A 22,000-nucleotide genomic window follows, 5' to 3' on the forward strand; every position below is an offset into this window, starting at 1 on the left:
ATTTACTACAAAGTACTTTGTTGGTAATGACGAATTTACAAAGTCGGAGAGACGTCTACAGCCGGAAGGACGAAGTTTAGGCCAATTCGTGTACTTGCCATTATTCGAGCCATGTACAGCATATGACTCCTAGGGAGTCAAATATATTAACTCTAGAGGCACGGACATTGAAAAATGCATGGCAGAAGAAAACGCAAGAGGGGGAGCATACGCAATACAACTGAAGCCAAACGTGGTGGCTCAACAAGCGATCGGATATCAAAGTGCGCGGTTGGTTTTTTAGTGTTCCCGCTTATTATTTTTTTTTACAGCGTTCTACCCGAATGCAAACACACACAAAAAATTTGCATTTTCGCCCGAAGGCGAAGCGTTGAAAGCGATAGGAATGTAAGACGTTGCGCTGGAGATTTTCGCGCCGTGTTCTAACACTATACTCGGAGGTGACCCTGACGCTGCTCAGCACGCGGGACAATTGCTGCTGCGCTGCAAGAAATAGCGCCCTGGCCGATACCAGGCTTGTCACAACGCTGGTGTGCTGATGAACGCCGGTAGCGGCACTATAGAGGCCTATAAGCACTCGATGGTGAACGAGATGTCACCGAAGGCAAACCTTCCGCGTTTGTGAGCGCCCAAAGAAGGGATTAGATACAGATCTATACTCGTGGACGACTTTCTGTGGCAATGAAGGGGAGCCACAGAGGCAATGAGCGCATAAGCGAGATCGCTCCTGAAAAATAGAACCAATGAATAAAGGGAAAATGAGACATCCACCCGTTCGTAGCAATTGCTACAAAGGAAACCCATACGGGTTCCTCGAAAGAAAAGCCTCATAGTTGAAGAAAAATTCGTCCTGGTCCGGGACTCGAACCCGGGACCACCGCCTTTCCGGGGCAGCCGCTCTACCACCTGAGCTAACCAGGCGGCTAGCAGATGGCAGAGCGAAGTCGAATTTGTCGACAACACGAAGCAAAGGCAAGAGTTTGACATACTAGTTCTGCGGAAACCCGCAAGGTGGAGAGAACTAATGAATAAAGGGAAAATGAGACATCCACCCGTTCGTAGCAATTGCTACAAAGGTTTTTCCTTTGTAGCAATTGCTACGAACGGGTGGATGTCTCATTTTCCCTTTATTCATTAGTTCTCTCCACCTTGCGGGTTTCCGCAGAACTAGTATGTCAAACTCTTGCCTTTGCTTCGTGTTGTCGACAAATTCGACTTCGCTCTGCCATCTGCTAGCCGCCTGGTTAGCTCAGATGGTAGAGCGGCTGCCCCGGAAAGGCGGTGGTCCCGGGTTCGAGTCCCGGACCAGGACGAATTTTTCTTCAACTATGAGGCTTTTCTTTCGAGGAACCCGTATGGGTTTCCTTTGTAGCAATTGCTACGAACGGGTGGATGTCTCATTTTCCCTTTATTCATTAGTTCTCTCCACCTTGCGGGTTTCCGCAGAACTAGTATGTCAAAAAATAGAACCACATCATCATCTCCGTTATAGTTTGAGGTGGGGACGAGAAAACTTAAACGGGTTATTTACAGCGGCTAAGACAAAACACACCGCTGAGCGTTAAATCTGGGTAAGTTTTTTCTACTGTCCTCTACCGTGTCTGGGCTAATAAAGCCTCAAGATTCTTTTGCTTTTAGCAAAAATATCTAGGGACCTCAGTATGGTCAAGCGCAAAACCTTCACACGTGAAAGCTGCGTCGATACAGCTTCTGTTTCTGAGAAACCAAAAGAAAAACGCGCTGTCAGACGCGGCCGCGGACTACTTGGCGCACTAACACATATATAAGCTGTCGGGGCCATAAATAACGCCGGATATGTGCAGCTATTAATTACTGCGCCCTATTGCTCATGCTTCAGCTGGGCGCTGATCACGCATGTGCGGCATGCATGGCATGCGTCTTATGGGCTTCTGGCTGCTTGCTGGAATGTTTAACAAAATCAGTGCAATGGTAATTATGGTATGTGCTGAAACCTTCTAAAGCCTCAGCTCCTCTATAAACATTACCTCCGCCCCGCCGCACCTCGTCTCCTGGTTTTCGAGGATCAAGCCTGCGTCAGAACAAAACTCTTGGTGAATGTTCAGCGACACAAGCTATGATAACTGATGGAAGCGCTGTACTTTCAAGTATAATTAGAAGCGGGATTACAGACGTCCCGCTATGCTTGTCAGGGCTTTAGAAATGCTTGAGACTTGGTCATGCTGGTTGTACACTCTTGTTCAGCAAAGAGAGAAATGTAGATGAGCTCTCTAAAGCGACGTGCCATTACGTCGCACTTCAAGTAGACTTGAGATCAGGGACGGTATTCTCGGGCGATCACTTCCGGCTACGGCGTTACCAGGGTCCTTCAATGCTTGGTTTAACTTTCGCGAGATTTGGCAAGACACATCATGGGATGCGTTCGAGTACGCGACCGACAGCGTTCTTGGCACTGCGAAGATAGCGAGCTTAGCACAGCGCCAGAAACGCTGACGGTCAGATATACAGTCTTAAAGAAATTTACGCTCTTTAGGGCTTATCTCGTCCCATAACCATATTCGCCCTCTGTCTTGCCCTTATTTCCTTCGCTTAACGCTGCGAGCCTGGTACTTCCACGTCATGAACGGCTTGCGCGTTTTCAGCTTGACACAGCATCCTCGACAGGAAATTAGCGAGCGTCGAGTTTTCGAGAAAGGAAACGCAAGGAAGTCAAATGATAGTATCGTTATGGGACAAATTACGGAGCTACTGCTTACACCATGGGACAAATATACCCCTCAAAGGGTGCAACTGCTTCAAGAGTTTAACGCGGTCGCATCTGCTGCCGATACTCGCGAAATCTCGCATAAGCGAAACTGTCTCCGAAAGTGATCGCCCGTACAATACCGCCCAAGAAACCCAACATGCGTTTCACCTTCAGGCAAGAGCGGGTTTCGAGATATCCGTACACAAACTTGCGGGAGGATGAATTGGCGTCTCACACTTATTTCGACAAAGTCGTCGCCACACAATGTTGCACAAAACTTCATGGAACACCAATGACGTTACCTTGGGGACGAATATTTTGAAAATTGTGGTACTCCCAAGTGAGCGCTTGGACTGCACCATCTGCCCTCGCGCTTGTTACGCTCCTGACGCTCCTTTGCGGGAACCGGGAAGGAAGTGGCAGTTTGGCGACACTGGCCTTAATATGTGCAACGAAATATAGTGGCCTTCCGTGCATTTTTTTGTAGCACTGCTTCTTACTATGCTGGATGCCAGTGTGTCTTGAACAGTGCAGTGAAACACGAAAAATCGCTGACACGCGAGAGAGCTAAACTGGGGAAAATCAGGGATAACGTGGAACGTGAAGTGGCGGGGGCGTTTTGTATAACAGAACTTAGTGACATGTGCATCAGCTTTCCTTCCTGGCCGCTTTACGCAAACAAGTTTCATTTTCTTAGTGATAGGATAGTGTAATTTTGATGTCGATCTGTTGAGTCGATCTGTTAAGTCATGCACTGTACTCCTGTGCGCATGTCTGAGGTTGTAAATATTGAAGCGTCAGGTAATTACATCAGTCGCGGGTGTATGTGTTTCCGTGCCTATATATTCTTAGTCCGTGTGTTATTTTATGCCTAAACACTGTTTCTAGCCTGTTTGAGGCATATTTGTAAAACACTTACATTGCAGTATACGTTTCTCATATGCGTCTCTACATACCTTGCATCCAACCACAACTTGCTTTTACCTAGAATTTATAGTAATTACAGCAGATAGACTCTGCTTTTTTTGTAATTTCTCTGTGGAACGCTTTGAATTCCGAGTTGAAAGCAATTTATTGAAAATATTTTCTTCCAGTTGCGGTGAACCACATCTTGATTTATCACTTTCATAGCTTACCTCGTTACACTGCATTCTCTGATTCGTTCTCAACCGTTTCTTCCATTCTGTATTTTACTTGCGCAGGATGTCCCACCCACGTCGATCTACCCTAGCGTTGCCTTCTGTATATTCCTGTATCTCTATTTACGGCGTATATTCTTTTGAGTAAACCTAAATTGAAATTTGAATTTGTATTGGACGTGGTTTTATCCCCGTCTGACTTCCATTCCGCAGTTGGTACCATATATTTCCGGATGGGAACCATTACAACGACAATTAACTGACATTATTCAAATGGGTAGTTGGTGCGAATACCCCAGCTTATGATGTCTTTGCTCGCGAATATTACGCCGACCAAGAATTTTCTTTAGCGCCTACTGCGTTGTCTTCACGGATTTGTTCCACATCTGCGGAATCAACTTGTGGTAAAGGTGTTTTCACGCGCATTTAGCCACGCGGGGAAAATTTTTTTTTCGTACCCGAGTGAGTGCGCTCGTCGAAAAAAATATTTTATTAATAGTCACAGTTTTTTTAAACTTACACTCGTACGGAGTTTCATGGCAGTCCATCATCCGGCACTTGTATTTGCCATGACACTGAAAGTGCGACGTGCGTTGGACAACAAATATTAGTCACCGCTGATTTATTTCCGATCTTCTCGTGATGAAGAGGGCCGGGAAAACTGTACATCGATGTTTCCTTTTTTTATTCTTCTTCTAATTATTATTATTACTATTACTATGATTATTAAAGGGATACGCCTGACAAAAGGCTCGCTCACTTAGAAACAATGAACGTTACACGTTTGAGTTTTCACTATATTACGTGGCCTGTAAGGAATACACACGAAGGAAGTGGAAGTGCTAGAAGAAAGGTGCAGTGTAGTTGAAAACTAACATTTCGGAGCACTGAACGTGACTTAAGGCGGGTGCTTTCGACTGTATGAACAAGCGCACTCATTGATCGCAATGATGGATACCGTGGACAAGTGTAAGAGACTCAAGACTTCTTTGTGAGGGACTCGGAAAGCTGCCCACAATCATTGCAGTTCTCTACAGAATGCTTCGCATCAATTGTAGTGTGCAAAAGAGCCTCCTCACTCGGACACCCTCTCCCTTTCGTTTTTTGGGGGACCTAAATTCAATTTCTTACGCAGTTTCTCGACAAAAAACAGCACCGGCTACAACAGCAAATGACAAGGCACGTCATCATAGTATGAAAGCAGTCGCTCAGTTAAACAGAACAAATTACTCCTAAGTGAAGTTCCGCGTGCCAAAAAAAAAAAAAAAAACACGTTCTCAATATGGGGCATGTCGTAGTGGCGGACTCTGTATCAATTTTGACCAGCTGGGGTTCTTTAACGGGCACCCAATGCACGGTACTCGGGCTGTTCAGTATTTTGCCCCCATGGAAATGCGGCCGGGTGGCCAGGATTTGAAACCCCGACCTCGAGCCTATAGCAGCTCAAAGCCATATCCAATAAGCCACCCATAACGGGTAGATTACTCTTCCCGGTGAACAGGACCTAGAGATTCAGTCTCAGTATAATCCGATGCGCATTTAATGGCGTTGCCGTTGATACAACAAATGCTTGTAGCCTTCGTAGTTGAAATTTCGACGATGGGCATTCAGATGCCATGCTTTCATTATGCATCTGGCTGCGCCTTGACACACCGTATTCACAAATGCACTTCGACTCCGTTGAGCGGGAGGTACCGTCCCTACTCGACTGGAGATAGCATACGGCAGTTTAGTAGGAATGCTATACAATTATCGAGTTCGAAATTTACGATAAACAACTTTCGGCGTCTGCCTGAAGGCAGCCGTATCAAAGGGCATTCTCATCGCATAAATCACCTGGTGTGTCCATTGGCGCCCGAGAACGAGTGGAACCCGGATAACTCGGAAGCCACGGTCATACAGGCCGAGCGAATGTACCACTACAAAGCGCTTGTGTGTAGTGAAGGACGTGAAGGTTAACTTTCTTGTCATGGCATGTTCAATAACTGCAGTGACGAACGCGGCATATAAATGTTACCGTGCGTGACGCCTCACGACCTGCCGGGCCTCGGAAATCGCCCTGTCTTTGCATATACCAGGTGTTACTGATAATGCGGAACACTTCATTTTAAAAGAGACTATCATATCTAGTCACCTGCCATTCTTGCAGCTAGGCGACGTGGCAAGGCGGACACTAGAAACCAGGAAAGAAAAAACAAACATTCGACTTAAGTTGGGCTATTTACCGAAAACGCGCTAACGCAAAATTTAATTGCTCATTTATAGGGCACATGTAATCGCGAAATTGAAGCGAAGAATTAGTAAATCGTGCCTGCTAGCAGAAATGCGTTGATACCACCACTCTCTAGGTTTGCGACCTTCCCATCTCGGGCGGTGTTTTCCTCGCGCCCGAGTAGTTGTTTTCCGCGTATCCGTGACTATCGCTTGAGCGAAACGAGCATAAAAACGCTATATTCATCTCGATAAGCACACACATATGCAATAATTCCAAGCGTTCAAAACCAAATAACCACTTACAGAACAAGACGTGTCCGTCACACCAACGCCTGAAAATTAGAAAAAAAAAAAAAGAAAGCTGCGTTACTGCACCACTCGGTCATTTTGATGCTCAACCTTCGAACGCTAAAAAAAAATGAAAAAGAAGAAATAAAGAAAGAGCAAATGTTATACCCGAGCCTGGGGCAGGAACATGCAGTGGTCATTACCTCTTTACCAACATCAAGAACGAAAACTGCTACTTCGCGCCGTTTCATGTTCCTGCCCCCTAGCTTGAGCCACTGTGGTCGTCTCGTACTGCCTCAGATAGTATTCACATTGATGCCAGATAATGTACGTTTATAACTGCTGCAAACAGCTAGTCGGCGCACGGACGATCTAGCAGCAGCCAAGACAATATGTGAAACCGAGCAGAAGCCCGGAGCTGGAAAAATTAATTCATTTCGTTGTGATGTTGACGATGACAGCCCTTCAAAAATGACGCAATCGCCCTGTTTGGGAAGGCCAAAAGATAGGTTGCACCCTGATAACAAAAATAGGAATGAAAATACGAAAGAAACAGATTATAAATTGAATAGACTAATGCGTAGTACATTATAGTACGTTTTGCCGAAGACAAGAAGAAATAAAAAAGAAATTTAATAATAATAATAATAATAATAATAATAATAATAATAATAATAATAATAATAAAGGATGGACGTAAGGAGTATCTCACACATTCTGAACTGAATTTGTTTATTTATTTGATTGGCCGTTTGAGTATCTGAGGTTTGTAACTTTATGAAAGAGAAATGAATCGTAAAAGTACGCTATCGAATGATTAAAACGAGGAAACATCGTAGAAATCCGAGCTAACGTTCTGATCTTCTTCATTCCCGTGACACCATCCCATGGGAAGGGAAACGGTTTGGTGCGTGACAACATGCGACATCTGAACACACTTCTTGCAAAATTCTGACCTTCTCAGCGCTAGCAACAGGCTGGCAATTTCATTTCTGTGCGAGGCAGTGCTTGCTATATAATGGCCGGGTTCAAGTTAAAGGCAATATACCCAGGCGAGTGTAACTGTGGTGTGCGTAGACACCTTGCATATTGCAGGCGCAGTGGAGACGACCACTTAACGTTACCGTCATGCTCAGCCCAATCATAAGCGTAAAAAAAAAAAAGAAAGCAAACCAAACCACTAATGCCTGCATTTCACCGTATATGTAGGTGAGCCCATGTTCGAAGTTATATTCGGCGGCGTGCCGAATCATGTTTTGCACTTGCCAGCGCAGGCATTTTCTCCGGGGAAATCCTGCTACGATCTCGTCGCCCTTCTCCCCCCCCCTCCCCCCTTTACGGTGTCCATGCCACATTTCGTGTTACTCCAAATGCTTTTGAGCATTTCAAATTGTATTTGTGGATGTACGGAATAGTGATTTCGCATTATTACAGGAACGTTTGCTCACAGTTTACATAGTGCAGATGCAGAGTGATGAGCAGAACTTAATGCAAGATATTCTAAAAGTTCAACCAAGTCATGCGCACGCAAACGCTGTCACACCAGATTTTGTAGGTCATGTATCTTCAATGTGCCTGTCTAATACCCTCTAGGGCCCTCGTTGTATTGAAATATATATTTTTTAGATTTTTTAGCTCCTCAATATTTAGAAAGTCTCATTGCCTCTGCGATCAGCACATTCGATGCGTTAAACGGCTCTTTGCATATGCTTAGCGAACAGGAACCGGTATTTTTGCTCGCGAGTCGTACGGAGCAATATGAGTCAAGATAAATGGATGCGCACTTTGTATGTTAAACACTGCACAGGTCAAACTTGGGGTGCGATCTTTTACGCGTTCCAAAATAGAACGGAGGCGGTCTGTTCTTTACGTCGCGAAATAGGCGGTCCGTTCCATTGTATTCGTCCGATAGCCGACGACACGGAATGATTGACACCAGATATCACGGCGTAATTGACGTCATGGCATTCGTCACGGTTCAAATTGACCTATCGTGTGTGGCTCGGTGGAACGGACCGCCTCCGTTCTATTTTGGAATGCATACAAGATCGCACCCTTGGTGTCCAGTCGCAGCAAACTGGACGTAGGATATAATACGTGAGTCTCACAGGTACCGCATAGCACAGACTTGGTGTTCAATCGCAGCAAAGTGGATATAGAGTATAAATGCAAATCTTACAGGCATAAAATATCAGTAGTTACAGTGAGGTAGCAAGAAAGGCGCTATCCGTTGAATCCACGTCGGGCTTTCGACAATTTGTCGTCGGATTCTCTTGGCTTTGTCATAACTTTCGAATAATTCCTAAGCGGAACAGCTTTGCTTTTCATCTGCGAACAGCAGGGCCCACATGACAAAAAAATATTCTTACGCTAGAACTGCGCGCATAAGTGGATGACGGCCAATGGTCATGTTGGGTATATTATTTACCTGAATCGTCCTACCAATGGCACTACCTCGGGTTAAACTTCCTGCCTTTCTGCGTGTGTATCCTTTCTCTCTCTTTCTCTCTTTCCTACCGATGGCAAAGAGCTATTACGAACGAGAAGCATTGCTAGTTTGGCACCACATGAGCAACCGACAGTTGTAATTATGACAGTTCTTGGCGAAGGCGCTGGGACCAAATAAATATACGGCGCAGTACCGCTACAATACTTACAGTACTTGTGAGTCTCGCAGTTCGAATTTGTAGCGTAATTACGATGTGCGACGCATTTTGTCTGGTTGTTGCAGTCGGCGTCCTGCGCAGAACATTTAAAGAATAAAAATTGCTCTCGAGAAATAGCAAACAAAATAGAAATAAAAAAGCCCCAATGCATTTTTTTTATTTCCCCTGCAATTTAACGCCTACTTCGTAAACTAGCGTCAAAACTCGGTTCATATGCGTAGCAAACTTACGCAATAATTTCATCGTATTCACATAATTTTCTTTCTTCTGACTTGGTAGTGAATCTCCCAAGATGTCCAGTCACGGAGAGCTAGTGGCGGATTTTGAATAAACTCAGATTGGAATAGTTTTACGCTATCCGGGCCCTGGTCTCTATTTATAAGGCGCGTAGTGCTCACGACAAGCTAGCGGGCGAGTGGACGTCATGCAGAACAGAAAAACCTATAGTCGTAGGTCGGTAAACTGGCTAATGAGTCGACTCACTCACGCTCACTCACGATGAACGAAACGAGAACAACGTGGAAGCCGGAGCCAACGTTTCCACATGAGGACTTGTCCTTTTCAAGACAAGTCGAAACGTTGGCTCCGCTTTTCACCTTGTTCTCGTTTCGTTCATCGTCTTGAATTTCCATCTATACCCGCCTTCCCCGTGTATTCACACCGACTCAGACACACACCGACCCGTTAACCTGAGTGAGCAAAAGGATAGAAAGTTGGGCGAGTTGGTACGGTAACATAATCTTGAGTTGTAGCGCGAATTGACACAGACAGATACGTCCTGTCTGCTGCTAGTCTCTGTCTGTGTCACATCACGCTACGATTCAAAATCATGCTAACCTGAGTAAGCCCGGCTGAGTAGACCTTTGTCAAGTCTCATTACAAGCGAGGACCGGCTGAGTAGAATTTTGGTGAGTCTGAGTCCGAGTGAGACAGGTCTGTGCAGAACGAGTTTCAAGCCCGAGTGAGTTCCGAGCAAAACACATAATTTGTTAGTGAGTCTGAGTGAATTACGTTTATTTTGCCAACCTTTGTCTCTCTTGTGTTTCTCTCTTGTGTCCGTCTCAGCACGACTAATATTTTTCTAACTATGTCTATAGTTGCGTACATGGTTTCATTGTCCAGGAAGGAGGGAAGAAGGTGAAGGCAAGACCCCGTACCTCGAGACGTACAAAGCTTAAGACACGGGGATGCGAAACAATCTGCTAGACGACGGGCTCCGTCATAAGGTCCAGGCAATGTGAGATCTATGCGTGAACCTACACGTATCCAGAAAGGAAAGGTAGGGGACGAGGCTACGCAACTCACCTACATTCGAGATATGATGACATCGGCGCGAACCGAGCTCGCGTGTCAATATACTATTAAAACCCCTGTAAGCACCCCCGTTAGGACAGTAAAAAAAAGAAAGAAAAAAGCCGCAGTTTTGCTTGAAAGCCAAAGCATTAACAGTGATAGCATGTTTTTAAAAAAACCACGCGAAGTGGCATTCGTGTGAATTTTTGCAGTAAGCATTCGCTTACTAATTGAATTGACAAGTCCGGCGTCACGCGCGCACTGGCAAACACGAACAGATCTCACTCGATGACAATGAACACTTGCTGTGACAATGCTAGCGTATTACTGCTTCGGACTGGCTCTCGCTCTAACGCGTGTCCGACCACTTGAGATTACATGCCCCCCAACACTAGGCCTCGCGGACAGACAGCGCATATGAAGCGACCAGCCATCTCGGCTCGCCCAGAGTGTGCACACGCCGCGGCTTACCCCCAAGCTAACGGCGTTAGCCATGCGTATCCACGGCGGGCGTAGAGGGGGAGACGCATCTGCCTACCCTTTTCCCTTCCCCTAGCGCGTGAGCTCGCCATCGCCCCCTCTGCCGCGCCAACTATAAATATTGTGTGATTGATGGAACGGGAGTGAAAAAAGAAAAACACAACCGTACTAATCATGGAAAAACTATGAAAATCCTACGTGCCATGGGAAAGTTTTCAGGGATAGCTGCTCCTGTTCAGAGACCATTTGAAAGTATAGACCACACAACGAAGTTGTGCAACTTTTCACGGGAAGGCGGTGTTGGAACAGTGATTTCTGAGACCGAATCGAATACAAATTGAATAGTGCCAGAAGGCAATCGAATCGAATATCGAATAGTTTTGAATAATCAACTGCAGTTATCACAATTTAATTAAATGATATTCACATCCCAGTATTCTAAAAGTCAGCGAGTTTCTGTCACTACACAGTATAAGCTATGAAACGCTGTTTATTAGGAGCGAAAATGGAGCGTTAAGAGCAAACAAGTAGTTTATTCACGTGCGCAGGACAATTCAGAGAGAGCAGATGATGGCTGTATAGCCTGTAGCGTATGGCTGCCTAAGCGACGTTGTCTTTTCCACTGCTCAAGCTCTGATGGTTTATGCCACACCATGCACGCGGGGGGTCAAAATTCACCTGCTCCAGCTTTTATATTTCATTGTGCGCATTTGACGTTTCGAATAATTCGAAAAGTATTCGAAAAACATATTCACACTTATGAATAGTGACTATTCGATTCGAAGAGTGAAACACTAGCTATTAGATTAGTTATTCTAAAGTTTCATTTATTTAGACAACCCCTTAGTCTTTAGTCGAACCTAGACGTGCGGCACATCAACACCGCTTGTGCATCTGACAGAAACTTCAGTGCGTCGCACAACCCTTCCCCCCCCCCCTCCCCCACCGTGAGGAACTGGTTTGGACGAAATGTATTTTTGGAAATGCAAGGCCGAAGCTCCCTAACGGGAATTATCGTAAATGTAGACGCTTTCGTCTGCTCGTCGCTAAGCCTAGCGCACTGCCGTTGCGCGTCGCTTGACTGAGCGGCGGCTTGGGCACTGTGCCCACACTCTCCTCGTCCGCGCCACTTTTGTCACCGCACAAACTACGTCCGCACATAGCACGTGGCTGCGCCTATCACGTGACATGGCTTGCGCGTGCGTAACGGTGCCACCCGCTGCCTTCCGAAAGTCGCGCTATCGTGCGGCGTCGACGATAAGAGGGCACAGGTCTCACTCTAGGTGACCCTGCGACCCCGAATTGTCGCAAAATGTATTTTGGTACACTAAGGTTATAAAGAGCGCATACCTTTGAGCCGATAACTGGCTCCCACGCCACACGCTCCTCACCTAAAGCCCATTTCTCGCTTTAACTAAATTTTTATATCGTTCTTGAAAGTTAACGAGGGCCACTTGGGAACGTGAAACTTCTCTAATGCATTCCTCATGACGTACATTTTATGTATTACGTACATTTTTAGTGCCTAAGGACACACTTCTAGTGGTCCTTTTGAGGCTGACCGAAAAAAAGAAAGAACATCTTCGGACCCCAGTGTGAGTAGCCGGATAATACTTCGCGTTAAAACTTTGCGCCCGTGAAGGCCCAATGACGGCACTGCCATCGACGACGGCACGACAACGCGAAAGCACCCCGAATGTATAAATAGAATTGCTATGGGAAAAATACAGCGTTGTTGAGAGGTCCGTAGAGAAGAGTGGCAGTTATGCACGTAGGACGCAGCATGACAGAGATAGCAAGAGTCAGTGTGGCCCACGAGCTTCTCGGAGCGTGCGTAATCTAACTATACGCATGTGCGAATGTACGCGCACGCGCGGATGTGCCAAAATTTAGGGCAGCCTTAAAAGAAGCTCCAACACTTCGCGAGTAGGACCGGGGATAGCTTCTCTCAGGTGCCACTGAACTGCCCGAAAAGAGCGACGCCCGGGAAATGGCGTCGCTTTAAGATTGCGAACACTAACGTTATTTCGCTCTCTCTATTAGGTTACTGCAGAGAAGGTCTAGGATAAAAGGCTCGTGCTGTGAATGAAATGTTTTATCTCTTCTGTTTTGCAAGCGGCAATTCTCTGAAATGTTGAAAAATTCGGTCAAGTATGTAAGACCAGGTTCGAGCAACAATGGCAGTTGTATTGTGCAGCATTTACCTTGCATGAGCAGCACAAATATGTAGCGTGAACGTCATCCACCAAGGAGAGCGAGTAGTCACATGATCATTGAAAATAACCATTGTGTACACTGTACATACTGAAAATCATTTCGTGTAATGTGACAATGTGTAACTGCGCGTTTCCGTGGGTCTATGTGGTTATGCGTTAGTGAGTGCGGACTCTGACAGTTCTTTGAAAAGCTTCCATGTATACAATGCTTCGTACTTTGTATATGTTATCATCCTGGTGGAATTGGGCCGTGTTTGTGGCTCAGTGTTCGTATCGTCTCTTGTTGACATAAACTTTTGCCAAACACGTCCTCTCTGGACAGCGCTGCGGTAGTACAAAGGCACGTGCAGCACCTTGTGCTATGCCTCTGCGCAGAAGGTCCAAGCGCAAGCAGGGAACGTGTTATGTAAGGGTCCACCGAGGGGACACGTCCATTTCGTATGCTGTTGAAGTTCTGATTGGCTGTGCTCAGCTACGCGTCGGCAGCAGTGAGGCATCACAGCCAATCATCACTTCAGCAGCAGACGAAATGGACATGTGCGCTAGGTGGACTCTTACAGAATACCCCCCCCTTACCCCCTCCCCCGCAGTCCAGAAGGCATTGTGGCGACGCAAAGGTGGTCCTCGTTCAAAAGGTGCATACATATGCATGATAGCGACAGCGACGCCGAAAATTCGTCTGAACTGTCTGTACAATTTCTATCCCAAATGAAAAGAACTCCGGCAGGAAGTCAAAATTATTGCTGAGACGTCCACTGTATCAGACGCGCCTCATAATCTGATAAACCACTGCGCAGTTTGGAAACATTGCAACTCCACAATGAAAGGCGCATTTGACGCGAGAGCTCAGCCAGCAACGCCAACTGGTAATTCCGAACGCGCTTCGAATAAACCAAGCTGCATGTCGCCCGCGCGAGACCGCCAGTGTTGCTCCGGCTTTCATTGTTGATTCAGCCTAAAATGGTGTCCACGTTAGTCCAGCGTGCGGAACATTGCATCAATGATGAATCGTTTTTCAATCACAGCTCCCTTCTTTCAATTTATTAAATTTTTCAGAGTATATGCGCAAAGGCAAGGTACACAAATAATTGGAATAAACTGTCTGTTGTGGCTTGTCCATGTGCCTTCTCCGTGGTGGCGTGTAGAGCACGACAGGTGGACCTTCACAGGCATGTGTACTTTCTTCAGCGTGTGTGTCACGGCATTCAAGGCGCGTAGTGTGCTTCCTAAAGCGTTGCAGGAAATAGCGCATTTTCCTCTTCACGATCTCTCTCTCTCTCTCTCTCAAGGCGCTTAAAGTGCGTGAAAAATACGCGCCGCGCAATCCTGAATGCCGTAACTTTCTCCGCGTCTGAGGCTGCAGCGTTTTCAAGCTTCGACCGGCGCGCGCGGATTCCCGCAGTCTATGATACGGTTACTATCGCGTTCGTTGATCTGTCAAGCTCGGGTACGATTATCCTAATGGTGCTGGCTCAACGCAAACGAGTTTTTGCGTAATACGCACAATTTGCGCGGCATAACCTTGGTTTTATTACGATAACCATTATGCGGATGCTAGAGGAACCTTCCCGCCGTAGGCGCCGCCGCCACTGCCGCCATGCTGTAACGCTATCAAAAAGACATGCGCGTCTCACGAACAAAGGTTAAGAGTATTATAATAAAATTTTCGAGTGTTAAAAGCACACAGGACATAGAAAAGGAAACACGCACCACACGTGCTCTTTCTTTTTTTACGTCCTGTGAGTTTTTAGCGCTCGGATTTTTTTATTATAATGCATTACCAACTATAGCCCACCTATCCATCCTTGCGGAGGTTTAGGGCGTCGATACAGAGACGCGGAGTGGAAAATTTTGTTGCAAAAACTACGAAATACCCGATACACCCGCGTTCCTCTATTCCGTCCGATCAGCTGGTCAAAGCAACATCCTTTCTCAAAAACGTTTTTGTCATTGTGGAAGTTGAAACTCTGCCAGACGGTTCGTGCTAGTAGAAAAGGAAAAGAAACAAGTGCCCATATGTGCACGCACTGCGGCAGTAATTGTACGCGAAACTTTCGTGAGCCAGCGAGAGCGAAATGGCGCGTTACGACAAGAGACCCCTTGCCGATTTCAGTGACGAACGCATCCGTCGGTCACCATGGTGAGCCTTGCAGAGAAGGCGTTTCGAATCGCAACGCACCACGTGGTTGACTTGGCAAGAAAAATAAAAACGCGCCACAACGCGCCAGTACAATAATGGTGAATTCGGCAAATCGCACCGACGCACACCGGGCCGCATCGGGGTACCTTGGTGTGACCGCGATTGATTGAAACGGCGCATCCGGGCTGCGCACCGGAGCAATTTGTCGAATTCGTCATCAGACACGCGCGGCGAATTCGGCGACGAACGCAGTGAATTCGGCGACGAACACAACGAATTCGGCGACGAACGCAGTGAATTTAACGACTAACGCAGTGAATTCGGCGATGAGCGCATCCCGAAGCTTCTCTGTCTTCATCGCCAGCTTGGAGATGCGGCGCCATGCTGCAGTTTTCGTAAGAAAATTCTTGCAAAGCGACCCAGCTAACGCTTCAAGCGCCTCCAAGCGCCAACTTGCACGAGGGAAATTTGTAAAATGCGTTTTTATTTCGCCTGTTTCGGGCATGCGCACGCGCGACCTTACAAGGTTTAGAGCATCGGGCTTCTCCGCTGGCGGATACACATCTGTAGCAGAAGCACAGAATTAAACCCGATGAATCCCTAAAAAAGACAATGAAACACACTACGGATTTTCCACGTGCAAGTCGGCGTTGGGAGACGCTTGGGGCGTCGCGCAACAATTTCCTTGCGAAATGACGCAACTTGGTAACGCGGAAACAAAGAACGAGACATAAGGAAAACCAAATGCACGAGCGCTAACGTACGACAAAGTTGCATCACGGAATACCAAGTATAGCGCCATCCTCTACACAGTTAATTCTTATGAAAAGTGGGCTCGCGCTTCTTCTAGCGGACGATGAAGATAGAATTCACGCGAGCTCGTTGGACGGGCGAACTCAGACACGATATATATATATATATATATATATATATATATATATATATATATATATATATATATATATATATATATATATATATATATCGTTAAGTAAGAAGAAATATATGTATGGAAGAATCTCAATAAATGCTTCCGCCAACGCAACGTTACCACGCCAATATTTTTGTGATAATGTGCTCCTTCTTGCTGAACTATACGCACCGTACCAGACCTCATAAGATTCTTCTGCAGAAATATATATGCATTTAGCACGTGTGAACTTCATCCTCGAGGTCACATAAGTGCCCAGAAATCGATGTACCCCATAAATGTGGAGGAAAGATCCAAATAAAGCTACGCCCTTTAATAAGTGACACTTGGCAAGTCTGAATGGTGAGAAGCACGCAAGATATATAAATTTGACACCAATGTTGGCCTCGAAACTCGCGACGTCGTGGAAGTTTTCTTTTTTTTTTTCTGCAAGCGTGTTGCAGAAACGTAAGCATGAAGACATTGCTCGTAAAAAACAAATAAAAAAAAGATGAAAGAGTGAGTCACATTCTCTCCGGCTGCACTCATATCTTTTCGAGCAGTTTCCCCTGCGCCATATAGGTCCGCGTTCGAACTAAGGCATCGAGATTCTCGTCATGTAAAGTTGCAGCAAGTTATTGTCCATTAGCGGACACCCATGACTGCCAGCTTATGTCGTTGGCAGCGCTTTGCAGCTCTTACGATCGACTCTCGAGTAGAGCAGAGCCACAACAGGTGGCGATAGTTCGGTGTCTAACGCCGGAACAGCACACTTTGGGTAACTAACGTGCTCTTCAGTTGTTGCACACCAGGCCGTTGCCCTGACGCAAAACGTAAGGGTGGGCGCTGACCGTATTCTCTAAAAGAGGGACTTCCTCCACCCGAGCAAGATAACGGGGTAGGGAGCCGACACACTGAAGGCGCGTGTCCTCCCCGTGGAGCCACGTGTGTGTCGCGACCGAGAAGTGATTTTTTGGAATAAGTGAATAGCGCCCAGTTCTGAAGGGGGAGGGGGTAGGGAGGGCGTCATCAGTTAGGATTTCTTGGGGGCGCGTATTCTGTAAGAGTCCACCTAGTGGACAGGCCATGTCGGCCGCTGCTGATTGGTTAGGGCCGCTCGTCTCCTCTCTTGTACATCTGCATCCAATCAGCAGCGGCCGAAATAGACAGTTCACTAGGTGGACACTTAGAGAATACACCCCCTGGTGTGTAAATATAGTGCGCGTTTCTGTCGGCTAGCTCATTGTGTTCGTTCGTACGGTGCCCCTGCATTCAGTGAACACGGCTGATGAATGGAGAACTCCTCTGAAGACTGTGCATGTCTTGGAAAATTTGTGGAGTCTTGTAAGCTCTCTAGGGTGCTTCATAAAGCGCTCAGTAATCGCACTTGCCAATCGCTGCAGCCAGGGCTGGTGGAAAACAAAACAGGACTGAATGATATCATAACTGGCTGTCGCCAGTGCGAATGAACTATTCTGCGACAGCTGCTGTCTCAGTGGGCAAATGTGAAACATTGATATCGTTATCTACTTACAGTTGTGCACGGAACGGCGTTTTCACAGCGATGAGGCACTGCCACTGGACAAAGAAGTATTCGCAGAGCTAAGACACAAGCGTTTCTTTCAATATCACACATCGAATTCTCGTTTGTACCACTTAGAAGAGGTGACCCAGGACAAACCCATTATTGATATTGCTTTTAGAAAAGCGAAACATTCGACGTTTGATTGCAAAGCGTTCTCACGAATGCACCTTGAGGCAAATGATTGAGAGGCGCAATTAAGTGACGCTTACTTAAGCCCTATCTTAATGTTTAATATTCCCATTAAGTTGAGTGGATCGCCATTAAGTCCATACCCTCTTGTAGTTACTGGTCTCACATCAACCGCATCGAAGCCAAGCTCCCACGACAGCTGGCCACGCAACAGCATCACGATTTCGGTGGAGTAAACGAATCATATCGTTTGTGCTAAGAGACTGGTCCCTAAGCGCAAGCATAGAATAGAAAAAAAAAACATTTACTGAGTGGAAGTCTGGCTATCAGGATTTTTTTTTTTGTTTTTGCTGATTACAGCAAGGACGGGTCAATACGGCAACTAGGCCTGGCGTAAGCGGCTTTACTTGCGCGGGGACAACTCATTTCTATGTATAAGCAAGATTTGTAAGTTTACCTTTGCGTATCGACAGCTTAAGAGACTAACTTACGCAGTGCAGTAAGGCAACAGACGAGGGCTGCGTAGACGAGCATCTCCGAGAGATGGGTTGGCGTGTCGATGCTGTACGAGCGTTGCTCAGAGATTCTTCATAATGATGATTCTCAACTACGGCACGTACCCGCATAGGGGGATACGCCAAGGATCCGGTGGCAGGAGGTAACATAATTCAAAGCATTCCAGAAAGGCTGGGTAGTCCGGCAAGTAGTTCAAGTTCTGAAAGGCTCCAAAACACTGCGACAGCTCCATACACTACACCTTTTGGTTCCCTGTCCACGTTGGGGCGATTGACGAGGTTCCTTTGAACACCTCAACAAGGCTGCCCACGAGGCTGCGCGTGGCTTTACGGAGCGCGCTGGCCTCGGATCGGGCGACTCTCTCCCCGGACACAGTGACTCCCCTTTGAGGCACAATGAAATTTCTAAATTCCTTTACTTGGAGAGACGGGTTTCCCCGCCGCCTCACTCCGAGCTAAGCAGGCCGCAGGCTGTCTCGCTCAGCCTCTTGCAAACTAACTCGTACGCAAATCCGGCGTCCCTTAACAGCATATATCCGCAGATTTGCCCGAATTCTTCCTGCGTGGCCTGCGGTGAGGCTACTAGTTTGTCTCACATGCTCTGGGAGTGCGGGTCGTTGGGCCTGAAGTTCACCAAGGCAGAGTGGAACGCTCCTGCGAAGTCCCATTTTCGAGGACCGAATACTGGCCATCCAGCGCGCCCGCGATCGGGCCGGCAAGCTAGATCTGTCAGTCCCGTCGGGGGATTAGCCGGGTGCGCGTTTTATCGTGTTTTGCTGGACCCAATAAAAGTTCATTCATTCCCTCAAAGACCGCGTGGTCTCCTAGAACGCTATCGTTGCGAGCGATGGGAGTGCTCGCTCCCCCATTCAGATCTGGATGGCGAGGACTCCCACGGTTTGCGAAGAATCCAGACAGACAAGTATGGAAATCTACGCCGACTATACGCCATGTCCCTCACCGCCTACCCCAATATATGCCCGTGGTGTGGAGGCAGGCCCACTCTCGCCCATATCTTGTGGGAGTGCGAATGTCGGCCCACCAGAATCAACCAGCAGGTCCTGCCGGGAAATATCTTTCAACGGGGGCAGTGGGAGACTGGGGTTGCCAGCAAAGGGCGAGAGGCGCAACTAGCAACTCGCGGTAGCCACTGAAGCCCTGGACTGAGGGTACTACCCATTTTGTTCTTCTACACCCCTTTATTTAATATATATATATATATATATATATATATATATATCGTTTCCTCAAGACGTGGCTATTAATGAAACAAATAATCAAAAAAGGAAAATATTTTGTGGCACCAGGACATCAACATTTTGATTGAGCACTCATATTTATTAAAAAAAATGAACCATAAATAACCCGCACCCATTGCAGCGTAAGCTTTCGGAGGTTTCAACGAACTTCTGCCATGATGGAGCTTCTGCTGGCACCCTAATGACGTGCACCAAATGGCAATAATTTTGACGCCGATTATGTTAAACCTAGATTAATCAACGAGAGAGAAAACTTCTTGAGCCCGTGATGGAGATGGTCATGATGGTCGTGACAGTTATCACCGCAATACTTAATCAACGGAACTTCCGCAACTGTGCATGCCCCCCCCCCCCCCCCGCATGTGATGAAATCTAATAAATTTCAAAGCTAGTGCCACTATCTGCCACGAAGGCCCATTTTGTGAAGGCTATAACAATTATGTGGGCCCTCAAGGTTCATTCGCGCCGTTTCCGCTACGCTGTCACAGTATCGACAGCGCATGTGCAGCCTTCCAAGACGCGCAGTGCGTTGAGCCAGAGAAACAGCGAAGACGGAGCCGGTGTCCCGCTCCGCTCAATCGCCTCTAGTGAGGGCAGCGTTCTGCCTACCGCTCCCGTTCGCTGGACACTCCGAAGCGACCTCTGTCACTCCCAGTGCACTTCTCCTTAGATTAACGCTCAGCCGAGGCCCCGGACCGTGACCGCGGTCCTGGTTCGGTGGAGCGCCAGTTTGCTAACCTACTAAGACCTCCACTATACACAGAGTAATAATGAAAGTCGCAAGGCAAGTCCAAGTGTAATTTACGGCAAAGTTTGCTTTGTGCACAGCGCAACCAAACAATACGAAAACCTTCCACTGCAGGCGTGAGAGTTGTGCACACCAAGTGTAGTATTTCTGATGGGCAGCTATGTGCGTATACGTTGGTCTGAGCGACACAGAAAGTAAGTGCAAAAATAAAATAAGAGTCCCTCAAGCTTTTCTTTCATCGCGCTTTGGGAAATGTCGACGCTTTTCTCTTGGTTCAATCACACGCGTCATCGAGGATGGATGGATGTTATAAGCGTCCCCTTTGGAATGGGGCGGTGGGTTGCGCCACCAAGTTCTTGCTATTGTACTGCCTAATGTCCTACCTAGGTTAAAAAAGAAAAAAAAAACAAAGAAAAAGAAAAACTATGAACTCCCACAACAAAATTTTCTGACCCCCTAATGCGAACTTTGCTTTTCTACGTCACCATTTTTTGTCGCCTCTCTACTTGTCTTCCATCAATCTTCCAATCGTCTCTTATTCAAGGTTCTACAAGGTACTACAATGTTCTACAAGGTTCTATGGCTGCACCGCCGCTGCCGGTGTTTCCAATTGCACCAGCGTTGTGAGGTGCCTGGTAGATATATCAGGGCAATGTCCCGCTTGCGCAGCAGCAGTTGTAACGCGCGCTGCGTCGCAACAGGTAGCCTCCCTGTATGGTGAGAACCATGTCCGAGATGCTCGAAAATAACGCAAGACTTTCCTCTCACTTTCACTGTTTCGCAATCAGGTTAAACTGCCCATTTTTTTAGAAGCTAATAGCTTTCTATGGCTCTATCGCCCGTACTGCCGATGCCAATGGAAAGGCATGTTCTCAGGCGCAACGAAGCTGCGGAGCGCGTTCATCGTCGAGCGTCGAGGTGCGCGTGCTGATGTGCTACAACTTTCTGCGCCACATTCCCAAGTCCATCCAATATATTAAACATACCTCAAGCAGTAATCATAAGGCAAGCACACACCGACGAACTCCTAACGTAGAACTACAAAATACATTTGAAAAGTGAGAGAGAGAGAGAGAGAGAGGGAAAACTTCATTTACAGAAAGGCAGAGAGGTCGGCTTGAACTATAGCTTGCCCTGACCTGCTGCTCTGCATCTTTTTCAAAGACTGCAAAGTACACGAGGGCTCAAAAGGTGGAACATATATACCCGAACAACATACACACTCTTTGGGAATGCCCAGTCACGCAACACATAAAGAGACAATAGAATCAACGGGTTGACCACGCCCCATCAACCAAGTTCGGGGGAAGAGTGGGTCCGTATGCCGAAGGGGTTCCGAGCCGCAGCTCTGGAAACCCTTGATCGAGTACACATTGGAAATTTTTAAAGGTGCTGAGGAGTAAGAGCTCGAGGCCCGCAAATTTGGGACCAACAATAAACGTTTCTTCTCCTTCTCTCTCTCTTTCCGGCGTCTGGAGGTTTAGATGTTGTGGCCAATGGTGAAGCGTTTCTTCGCTGCCATGGTCTCACGGTTGCGGGACGACTTCGTTGTCACAGCCCACTGCACTCCTCTTGAAAATGAAAGAAGACGGTAGCCCCACTATTGGAGCGGGCTGCTCCTTTTCGCAGGGCAAGCAAAACGAAAGTGCAAGAAAAAGTGACATGCAATTTCCTCTTGTCGGCTGAGCAAAGC

The 22,000-nt window shown here is 46.9% G+C and overlaps 1 non-coding gene across 1 annotated transcript; it reads right to left on the minus strand.

The window, feature by feature from the left end:
- Positions 1 to 846: 846 nt before the first annotated feature.
- On the minus strand, positions 847 to 921 carry TRNAS-GGA (transfer RNA serine (anticodon GGA)). The gene has a single exon. It is a non-coding gene; the product is annotated as a tRNA-Ser (tRNA).
- Between the last annotated feature and the right edge of the window lie 21,079 nt (positions 922 to 22,000).

Source organism: Dermacentor variabilis, chromosome 7 (assembly GCF_050947875.1).
Source record: "Dermacentor variabilis isolate Ectoservices chromosome 7, ASM5094787v1, whole genome shotgun sequence".
Taxonomy (NCBI): domain Eukaryota; kingdom Metazoa; phylum Arthropoda; class Arachnida; order Ixodida; family Ixodidae; genus Dermacentor; species Dermacentor variabilis.